Below are 10,975 nucleotides of genomic sequence, written 5' to 3' on the forward strand. Positions count from 1 at the left end.
TAATTAGTATCAAAAGTAACTCAATGCTTGAAAATGGTTGGTGATCTCTGGTTTAGAAGAATAGAAAAACATTTTCTTTAGTCTGGAGGAGACAAAAATGTGTCACCAAGGACATCTGGTAAAGAATTGATGAACCCAGCATGATTCCTGGTCTTTGTGTTCCTTGCCTGCAGATCATAGATCATCACTCTCTTATTTCCTGTCACATTTTGAGCTATTCTGTTACTTAAAAAAACAGTGACCTTGAATTTCTAGGTCTCCAGTAGAACTGTGACTTTAGGATGAAGCTTTGGAGGCAAATTTGATTGTTTGTCTCTAAGGAAGTGAAGACTTAAGAACCAATGGCATATACTGTAGTCTAGGTGCAGTAGATACAGCTTACATCAGATTTGTTGTGTTTTTCTTGGCCAAAAAACATTTGTTTGTGGAGATGTGTTTATACGGACCAGATTGTAGCCTATTGGTTGACTAAAAGGTCGCAAAAGTAGACACTTTTGGACATATGTAGGGACAGTTTCAACCAGATTTCTTGTGTTTTGTTTAATCAGAGAAGTGTTTGCTTGTGGGGTGTTCTTTATAAGGTATCTAGACCAGATTTTGTCCAATTGTTTGACTCCAAGGTAGCAAGTGTAGAGATATTAGGACCAATCAGTTATACGTAAGCACTCTTTAAACCACAAGTGTCAAACAGGCGGCCCGCGGGCCTGATCTGGCCCAAGCTGGGAGACAACACTCAGAGAAGCGCAAGAGAAAAACAAGCTGCAGGTTGAAATATCTCATCTTGATGTTGCCAAAGCCAGGTGCCTCTCACAAAGACACTGTACTTGTATTTATTTATCTCTCTCTCTCTTTCTTTTCCACCCCTTTTCTCCCACTCTGTCTCTTTCACTCTCTGTGTCTCTTTTTCTCTTCCTTTGTTGCTCTTTGTCTCTTTCTCTCTCCGTGTCTTTAACCTCTTTTGCTCTAACTTCATCTTTTCCTTTTCTCTCTTCTCTCTTTCTCTCTTCATACCCTTCGCGCTTTCTTTTCTCTTTTCTCTCCTACTGTCTTTCTATTTCTCTTTGGATTTCTTTCTTCCTCTCCCTTTCTTTTCCCCCTCTCTCACAACTTTTTATCTTTTGTTTCTCATGCTCTCTCCCTCTCTCTCTTTTTCTTTCTTTGTCCCGCCCTCTCTCCTTTTCCCTCCCTCTTTCTCCTATTTCTTTATCTCTCTTTTTCTTACTCTTTAATCTACTTTAATGTCTGTTCTATTGTGTGGCCCCTGAGTTAAAATGAGTTTGACACCCCTGCTTTAAACCATATTTTTGTGTATTGTTTAATCAGAGAACATCTGCTTGTTGAGGTGTTTCTCTTGAGGTACTAAGACCTCAATTTGTCCAAAATAAACTGACGCAAGTCCTGGTGGAGATTAGTTAAACAGGTGTGAAAGGAAACCAAGCAAGACAAGTTTGTAGTAAGGTTCATGATGCAAAGCACGATGTGTGATTTGAACCCTTTTGCTTTTTCCATAAGACCCTTATAGGATTGAACAGGAGAGACAAAATCAGAAAATGAACTCATCCAATTGAAGTTGATGTATCAGAAAGTTTGGAGACTGGGGTCTGTCAGATTAGACATGTACAGAGGAAAGACTATGATTGGAGGGAGGTGAAATACCAGGTCTGGAAAAAGTAGCTGAGATTTCTCAAGCTAGGACCTTAAGAACAGTAGTCCTCACCTATGGATGTTTCTATTCTTGTGATTCTAAAGTTCTGACTTTCTGATGAGCTGATTGCAGGAATGTGTGGTGAAATAGGGGAACATTTATCAACTGCAAGACTAGAGTCCTTTAGGACCAGAATTGTGAAAGCCCTCTCTAAGGGACATGACTATTGTGAACCCGATATAAGATAAAGTCTAATGCAAGAAGAAAGATAACTCAAGGATTGGTTTAATTATGTGTCAGGTAGATGTGATTCCAAACCGTAGTCCTGCAGCTTTCAGATGTTTCTATCATCATGGTTTTAAAGAGTCCAGGAGTTATCCGACTCCTGCTTATGAGCTGATTACAGGAATGTGTGGTGGATTACGAAACACCTGCAAAACCGGTCTTTGGGGACCAGGATTAGGAAGCTGCATTATTGGACATGACACTTGTGAGCCTGAAATAGGGCTAAGCCTATATAGAGAAAAGTGAAGAATTTAGAATTGGTTTGAAATATATCACCTAGAACTACCGTAAATTCCGGACTATAGAGCGCACATGATTATAAGCCGCACCCACCACATATTAAGAGGAAAACCGATTTTGTACTTACACAAGCCGCACCTGTATATAAGCTGCATGCGAACCCAAACCCGACTTTAAGTCCCGCGATTGAAACTAAATGTCCTTCATTAAAGTACACAGTCCAAAAATCACAGCCTGCAAATGAACGGAAAATGATACCGGTACTTAAGGTTTGATGCAGACCTGCAGAGTCCGGGTCCCGTTGAAAGTAATCCAAGGAAAAAAAGTGTATATTTCCAAAGGTAAGGGTGGTAAAAATATATATCCACTATTGTCCGCCGCGTCCACAAACAGGTCTGTCTGTTCCTCACCCTTACCCCACTTCCCGTCACCCCCCGTTTATTCCGCCCCTTCTTTTTCATTCGCCCGTGCAAAACATATCAGAATAAGTGTCTAAAATAAATACAAATAAATATGTTACAAAAATATACAGTTGCAAATACATATTATACATGGGTTAAACATATTTACAAAGAAAGACGGTACACCGAGAGAGTTTTCAAAGCGTTAATAATAATAATATAACTTTCATCCCAAACGGTGCCTGTGACAGGGCAGGTAATGGTAGCATTACGCTAGCAACACGCTCGCAACACAGTAAATGGGTCTGGTAAAAAAAAAACATACCGTACTTGTAAAAATCACGGTAAACCGTCCGGACTGCTCGATTGCTTTTAGTATGATTCTTTTTGCATTTTGCATGATTAGGGTATGTTTACGCTAATCTAATTTATGCACAAGTCAAGAAGTTGCAGTCTTCCTCGGCACATATATTCCCCCGGTCTAAATCTTACATTTTGTACTCGAGCGCCGATGGTGGCCGTTAGAGAAATTACATAAATTGGCCGCATCACTGAATAAGCCGCAGGGTTGAAAGTTTGGGAAAAAAGTAGCGGCTTATAGTCCGGAATTTACGGTACTCATTCTGAACCATTACCTGTAGCAATTAGATGTTCCACTCTTCTAGGAATTATATTCCTGCTGACGTTGTTTATGAGCGGATTATTGGAATGGGTGTTATATTACAGAAACATCTAAAACCTGCAGAGCTCCAGTCCTTGTCTTTATTGAGTCCCTAATTAGGGTTATATATACACTGGAGCCATATCTCCCTAGTGGGAGGTGGCTAGAGTCAAGAACACATTCACATTTTTGACTTTCTGGGAGATTGATAGAGAGGAGGGGATTCCCAGCCCCCTCGCTCAACCCAACTGATGTGTTGCAAAATCTCGTCATTAGGTGACCAAACCCCCAAATTCCATCCTCCAATGCCAAGCAGGGAGAAAATGGGTACGTTGAAAGTCTTAGGTATGACCAGGCCGAGGCTAGAACCAGCAACCCCCCCAGTCTCGGGACGGGCACACTACCTCCAAGACCGCCGAGCCCTAAAAAAAAAGAAGACTTGAGGCTCTGACTCAACTTGTAAGAAGGAATGACTGAGATTAGGCAGAAGAAACATTAGATGGAGAATTCAATCTCATACCCAGGTCCTCAAAATCCATACCAACTGTAGGTGTTCCTGTTTCATTCTCAAGATCATAATAGGTTTTAGATTTCTGCTGAGGTTGCAATTGAACTGGTTACAGGAATGTGTGTTGGATTACAGAAACATGTAACACTTCAGAACTTCAGAACAAATATGGAGAAAATTTCTCTATTAGACATAAAGGAATGTTAGCAATTAAATATTAAAATGTACCGTCAACCAAATTGTTCGAATTAGTTATCTGACTCCATTAACCAAACACAACCTATATTCACCTAACAATGCGGGCTCGTTTTTTGATGGAAAAGATTACCAAGGGACCGGCATTTCCACACGGAGGCAGATTTAATTTCTTAAACAATTTAACTAAATGAACTCCATAGAATATGGCCAAATTAGCTGAATTAGTGTCGCTCGAGTCTCTGTCAAGCCTCCTTTCTTGATCTACCGCTTCTTCTCTCGGCCCACGTTTTTCCGCAAGCTAGTGTGCGGGCTCCTCCCGTGTACGTGCCAGGGAAACCCTCAGGTGGGGTCCACCCCCTCGCTTCGATGTCTGGAAAAACTCAAAACAGTAGAGCGTTTATCAAAACAATGCCTGACGTCCTTCGTCAGAGTCCCGTTATCAAAATTCCCCAGCCAAAACATTCGCATTTGGAATAGCTTAACTGAAGCCCACTCAGTGAAAATCTTCATTGCACTCAATAAATGTAACTTGTATTCAATCATATAAAATCTTTTATAGTCATGTCATTTTATTTGTAAAGCCTTTAATCACAAAGAGTCTCAAAGGGCTGCACAGGTTATTGCACAGACTATTATTTCAGACTATTATTACACCATCCCCTGATCTGGAAACAACATGAGGGCAAGGAAAAACTCAAAAACCTCAACATGAGGAAAATGAAGAAACCTTGAGAAGGGACCGCACATGTGGTATCCCCCTTTCAGGATTACCAGGCAAAGGATGTTGCAATTACAAATAATATAGAGATATTGTCCACAAAAAGTATAGGTTATTCATATGCTATAGAGTAGAAGTGATCTGCATTTTTATATATATAGCGCTTTTCAAGTCAATGACTTCCCAAAGCGCTTTACAATGTGCTCCACATTTCCCAATAGCGGCCTTGCAGCCATGTAAGGCGCTAACCTGCTTATTGGGGGTATTAGGGGTTCAGTGTCTTACCCAAGGACACTTCAACATGTAACACGGACGAGCCGGGATTCGAACTGGGATTACTTGATCCCAAGACGAGCGCTCTACCTCCTGAGCTACTGCCGCCCCAGAAGTATGTTTTAAGCTTAGATTTAAACATTTCCACTGAGGTTGCCGATCGGATCTCAGGGGGAAGAGCATTCCACAGCACCGGTGCCCGGATGGAGAACGCTCTCGAACCTGCGGAACACTTCTTGGCTCTTGGGATCACCAGTAGACCGGCGCTTTCAGAACGAAGGCTTCGGACCGGAACATAGGGGGAAATCAGATCTGAAAGATATGAGGGAGCAAGCCCATGTATGATTTTGTATAATACTAAGAGAACCTTGAAATCACATATTAGGCTAACAGGGAGCCAATGCAGGTTGGCCAAAATCGGCGTGATGTGATCAGACTTTTTTGTCCTAGTTAAAAGCCTCGCTGTAGCATTTTGTACCAGCTGAAGACTCTTGATTCTGGTCATCGGAAGACCGGAGAGTTGTGCATCACAGTAATCGAGACGGGAGGTAACAAACGCGTGAATTATAATCTCCACATCCGACTGAGACAGCATAGGACGAATTTTAGCAATGTTGCGAAGATGGAAGAAAGCGGTTCTAGTAATTTTCTTCACATGTGTTTGAAAGGACGGATCTGGGTCAAATATGACACCTACATTTTTAACTGAGTCACTCTGTGTGATGTGATGTGACATAGTCAAATGTATGAAATCCTTCAGGAAGTAGAAGACTCTAGGGATGGTTTAAGATATGTCGGAAAATACTAAAGATTCTGAAGCCCCGATGGTCCAATCCTAGTAAAAGGTCAGGCTTCGACTGATTCAATATCACCCTGCAGAGACAACTTGCTACCGATATAATAAGACGTGACCCACTTCATAATACCGCCGTGCGAAACTGTCCCGTTCACACTGATATCCATCATAACTTTGGCAGCTTGTTCAGCTCTTTCCTTCAAAATCCGGCGAATCCTCTGCTCACCCTCCAACCCGGTAATAGTCCCCAGCAGGAATTCTCCTTCCACACCAGATGACACAGCCCATAAGAACATCCAGCTGTGTCCAATCCGTATTGCTGTTTAGACCGGGGCGAGCGCTAAATGACCCGTCGGTCACGGCGCCGCGCTCCTCTGCCCTTTTCACAGCCGACAACAGTCACCGATGCGTTGGCGGCCATGTTCCAAAACGGAAGCGAAAAGGATTCCTCCTGCACATGGCTGCCTGTGAATCTTTAGTCTAGTCATGCAGAATACTTGATGGCTGTCAAAGATTTCGTAAAGTTTTACATATCTACTCATTTAGTACTTTCATTTTGCCCCCCCCATGGGGTCACAAGCAGGGTTGGGTAGGGTTACTTTAACTTGATTACTTTCAATTACTTTTGGATTACAGTTACCTCGCGCTTCGACGTTCGCGGATTCGGAGCTTCGCGGGCCAAAAAATTAATAATAATGAAATAAAAAAAATATATATATATATTTTTTTTTTAAAGCATTTTTGAAAGGGTGTCGCTACTTCGTGGTTCCATGTTTGCGGGTTCAGAGCTTCGCAGGTCTTAAAAATAAGAATAGTTAAATAAATTGATTTAAAAAAATGTTGTTGTTTTTTTTTTTCAAGCATTTTTGAAGGGGCCTCGCTACTTCGTGGTTCCACGTTCACGGGTTCAGAGCTTGGCAGGTCTAAAAAATAATAATAATAGAATAAAATCATAAAAAAAAAATATATATATATATATATATATATATATATATTTTTTTTTTTTTTTAAGTATTTTTGAAGGGGCAGATTTTCACTTTTCGCAGGTGGTTTTGGTCTCCATTAACCGGGTCTAAATTTTTTCCCCCCATTTTATTAACACTCCACTTATTGAAACATGAATATTTTGTTTGTTTGTTTGTTTGTACATGATTCAATTGTTTGTTTGTTTGTACATGATTCAAATTGAATCTTTTCTTCCGGCGCCGTCACGAATGGCAGCCACTCCAGCAGCTCCCGTGTTATTTTCGATTGTTCTCAGCTCAGGGATGCTGCTGGAAATGTGAATTTCCCTTCGGGGATGAACAAAGTATCTATCTATCTATCTATCTATCTATCTAAAAAATAATAATAAAAAATTAAAAATATAAATAAATAAATAATATCTCATCTCATCTCATCTCATTAGCTGCACCGCTTATCCTCAGTAAGGTCGCAGGGGTGCTGGAGCCCATCCCAGCAATCATCAGGCAGTGGGCAGGGGACACCCTGAACTGGTTGCCAGCCAATCGCAGATGATAATAATATATATATATTTTTTTTTTTAAGGTGCGCCGCTACTTCGCGGATTTTCACTTATTGCGGGTGGTTTTAGTCCCCATTAACCGCGATACCCGAGGTCCCACTGTACTCCAATACCAAATATGCTAATAAAAGACAAACTAAATTTGAATAAAATTATGACTCACAACACGTGGTAAGCTTTCTCTCCTGGCTTTGATCTCTTTGATCTCCGGCAAAACGAACATAAAATGCGACAGAAACAAAATGAAAATAAATCCAAACAGCTTGCCAACATCGGCACAGTGATTAGCGCGTGTGTGGCACAGTTCTAAGGTCTTGGGAATCTCCTGTGTGGGTTCAAATCCAGCTACTGGACTTACTGTGCGGAGTTTGTATGTTCTCCCCGTGCTTGTGTGGGTTTCCTCCGGGCACTCCGGTTTCCTCCCACATTCCAAAGACATGCATTTCAGGTGGATTGGCCGGTCCAAATTGTCCCTAGGTGTGAATGAGCGAGCGAGTTGTCTGTCCCAGTGTGCCCTGCGATTGGCTGGAAACCAGTTCGGGGTGTCACCTGCCCACTGCCCGATGATTGCTGGGATGGGCTCCAGCACCCCCGCGACCCTACTGAGGATATAGCGGTGCAGTTAATGAGATGAGATGAGCTTGCCTACATCATTTTTGCCGTTCCATGTATTCTGTTACTCCCCAAGCCTGCACAAAATTTAGTAATCGTATTCATATTTAGTTCATTTTGTCTTTTATTATTATATTTGGTATTGGAGTAATCCAAAAGTAATTGAAAGTCATCCAGTTAAAGTAACCCTACCCAACCCTGACTGTAAACAGTAAATTAGTAGAATAATGGAATTGCTTTACACAGTACTCTACCTCATTAAACCATCCCCAACGTTATGTTTGGTTTTTTTCCAGAAAACTCTTGATGATATTCTTTAAAAATTCCAATTATTGAAGCTCTGATAGATATTTACCAAATCCCAAGTTGGTTTAGGGCCAATACTGACATTTACAAGCACGGACCCTGATAAGCCAACCCGCTCAGCTTTCCTTTTGGGTGTTGTCATGTTGACTGTGTGAGCTCTCATTAGCATTTCAATTTGTCAGCGTCGCTTTTCTGACATCTTACTCGACCCGGCCCGGATTCAACCTGATTAGACGTCTAATTAGCCGGAATAAACGAGGGAACCTGAGTGTAATTGTTAATTACCGATTCTGATGCCGTTTAGCGACTTGGGCAGAAAATGAGCGATTTAATGGTTGATGTGCAAAATCAGGTTCATTGGGAGACATTTATTAAGTTAGACACCTGGCAATGCTCGATATTATACTGTAAGTTAGGAAAATGTGAGTTACAGTAGAAAGTAACTGATAAATGGTCCTAAATTGTTAAAAAGATATATAGAATTATCCCACCAATTACTTTTAGACATTGGATTTTGCGCTAAACTTTGCGTGATCTGTTTTAGACAGGATTTCAACCAGAAATAGACATCTAAAATTAGGTTGTGTTTATCCCATGCACCGAGAACCAAATCCATTCCAAGAATAATCATTGTTGCGTTTACTTTGTCCATTGTGTGTCACGGTTGCCATGGCGCCCAATTGGCCCCCTCCGTGTAGCGCCAGCTTCTGTCACGGTTGCCATGGCGCCCAATGGGCCCCGCCCATGGACACCAGCTGAAGCTTGTTGACAGATTGCTCCCTGTCACTACTTAAACACTCTCCTGTGAGTCGCCTTTTGTCGGAGCGTCTGCGAAACTCTGTTTTGGCACGTCAAGCCCTGAGAATTTCAGTTTTTTCCTGTGTTTTTGCTCCTGTTTTGCTTTCGCCAGGATCTGTTTGATTTTGACCACTTCCGCATTCCGAACAATCTACTCCGACGATCAACAATCTCCGGATCGAGTGGGGGCTCCTTTCTCTTCTCCCCAATAAACTGTGAGCAAAGTTACGCGAGTGGGTTCTGTTTCCTGTTCTGGTCCTGACATTGTTGTCTAAATTTTATGATAAGGTCTGGTATGCCTTCTTCCACTAGAGGGCCCAAACTTCGTTTGGATCTGGGCACAAAAATAAAAAATGACCAGGAATAGAAACAGTCAATCAGGTTTGCTTTTCTCTCTCTCGTCCTTCAACTTGTTTACACTCCAAGCACACTTCTCCCTCTTCACAATTTAAACAGTTTCCTTGGCCCGGTGCTAGTTCGTTTCATATCCTGCCATGTCCTAAGCCTTGTTAGTACAGTCTTGGTGTTGTTATCTCAGCGTACCAAACCCTTGCCTGCCTTTCTAGATTACAAGTACTGCTTGCTGAATTCTTGGACGGCCCACCGTTGCTGCCAGCTGGATCACCGACCCCTCGCCCGCTTCTAGGACCAAATCTACTACCTATGGTAGATACCGTTGCTTCGATACCTGACTCCATGTGTACCGCACCCTGCCCAAAATAAAGAACCCTGCAGCAATATTTTACTGCATTGGTTTTCTGCACCCACTGATACCTTTTCCCTCTTATATTACTAACATATGAGACTGTCAAGACCAGAATGGAGACAGGACCCTCTTGCGTTGCGTTTCTCACAAGATTTATTGGACGAAAGAGAAAGGTTTGCGCCCACGAGCCGGTGATTGCTGGACGCGGGAAGCAGGTCACTCTGAAAGTGTTGTAGATTAATGAAGTCCGAGCTTGCCATAATGAGGACACATTTCTTTAAGACAGGAAATTCCAGGCTTGTTTCTCCCGAGTGTTATAAATAATAACATTCGCCTTGCAAGCTGATAGGGATTTGGCTGTGTCAGGGCGACCCCAACGATTTTCTTGGAAATTGTGTAACTTTGGAGAATCGAAAGAGGACGGAAACATTCTGAGGAAAAAACATTGTCAATTCCTGGAAGCATGCACATTGAGGAAAAACAAGTGCGTCATCGCGAGGACAATGTTGTTTGGACACTGACGAAGATAAATAAACAACTCTCCGTCTCTTGTCAAAACTTCTCTGTACTTTTGTGCATATTTTGGGGGGTATTTTCCGGGGCTGCACCAAAAAAACGCAGAAGTGGATCTTCTGTGGCGAGCGAAGGCGGTGTCGGGAACGGAAAATGGGTCGGTAGCCAGGACAGGAGAGCAAAAACGTGGTCGGGGTCGGAAGCGAGTCGTGAGCCAAGAAAGGAGCGTAGACGTGGTCGGGGACAAAAAGAGGTCGAAAGCCGGGACGGGAGAGTAGACGTGGTCAGGATCAAAAACGGATCAAAGCCGGGGGACAGACGGGAGAAAAAAACAGGTGGAAGTCAGGGTCAAAAAAGGTTTGCTTAGTTTTAACTGAGGTTCGCAGACAGACTGACAAAAGGGGACAGATAGGAGTGGGTTTAAATAGGGACAGGGAGCCAATCAGAGTCCGAGGCAGTTGGCACCAAAGGAGCGACCACAGGTGATTCCCATCGGTAATCATGACAGAAACTGTAAAAACAAACTATAAAATCCTTTACTTTTCGTCCCCTCCCAGCCCTTTTAGATTTTTTTTAACCACCAGTCTTATTTTTTTTCATTAACGTGCTGATTGTGCCTCATTTTTAAAAATCTCAATACAAAACTGTCCTAACACTTTTATTGACGAATGGCCAACGATTTGCCACGATCCATTACCCGAAACTGAAAGGACGTCCTTCAGTTTATTCACGCCTGAAAGACCAGGTAAGGAACAAATTTTTTTGGGTCGACTTCTATTTCAAGGTGAGT

The sequence above is a fragment of the Urocampus carinirostris genome, chromosome 9 (genome assembly GCF_059441175.1).
Source record: "Urocampus carinirostris isolate Australia breed hairy pipefish chromosome 9, RoL_Ucar_1.0, whole genome shotgun sequence".
NCBI lineage: Eukaryota > Metazoa > Chordata > Actinopteri > Syngnathiformes > Syngnathidae > Urocampus > Urocampus carinirostris.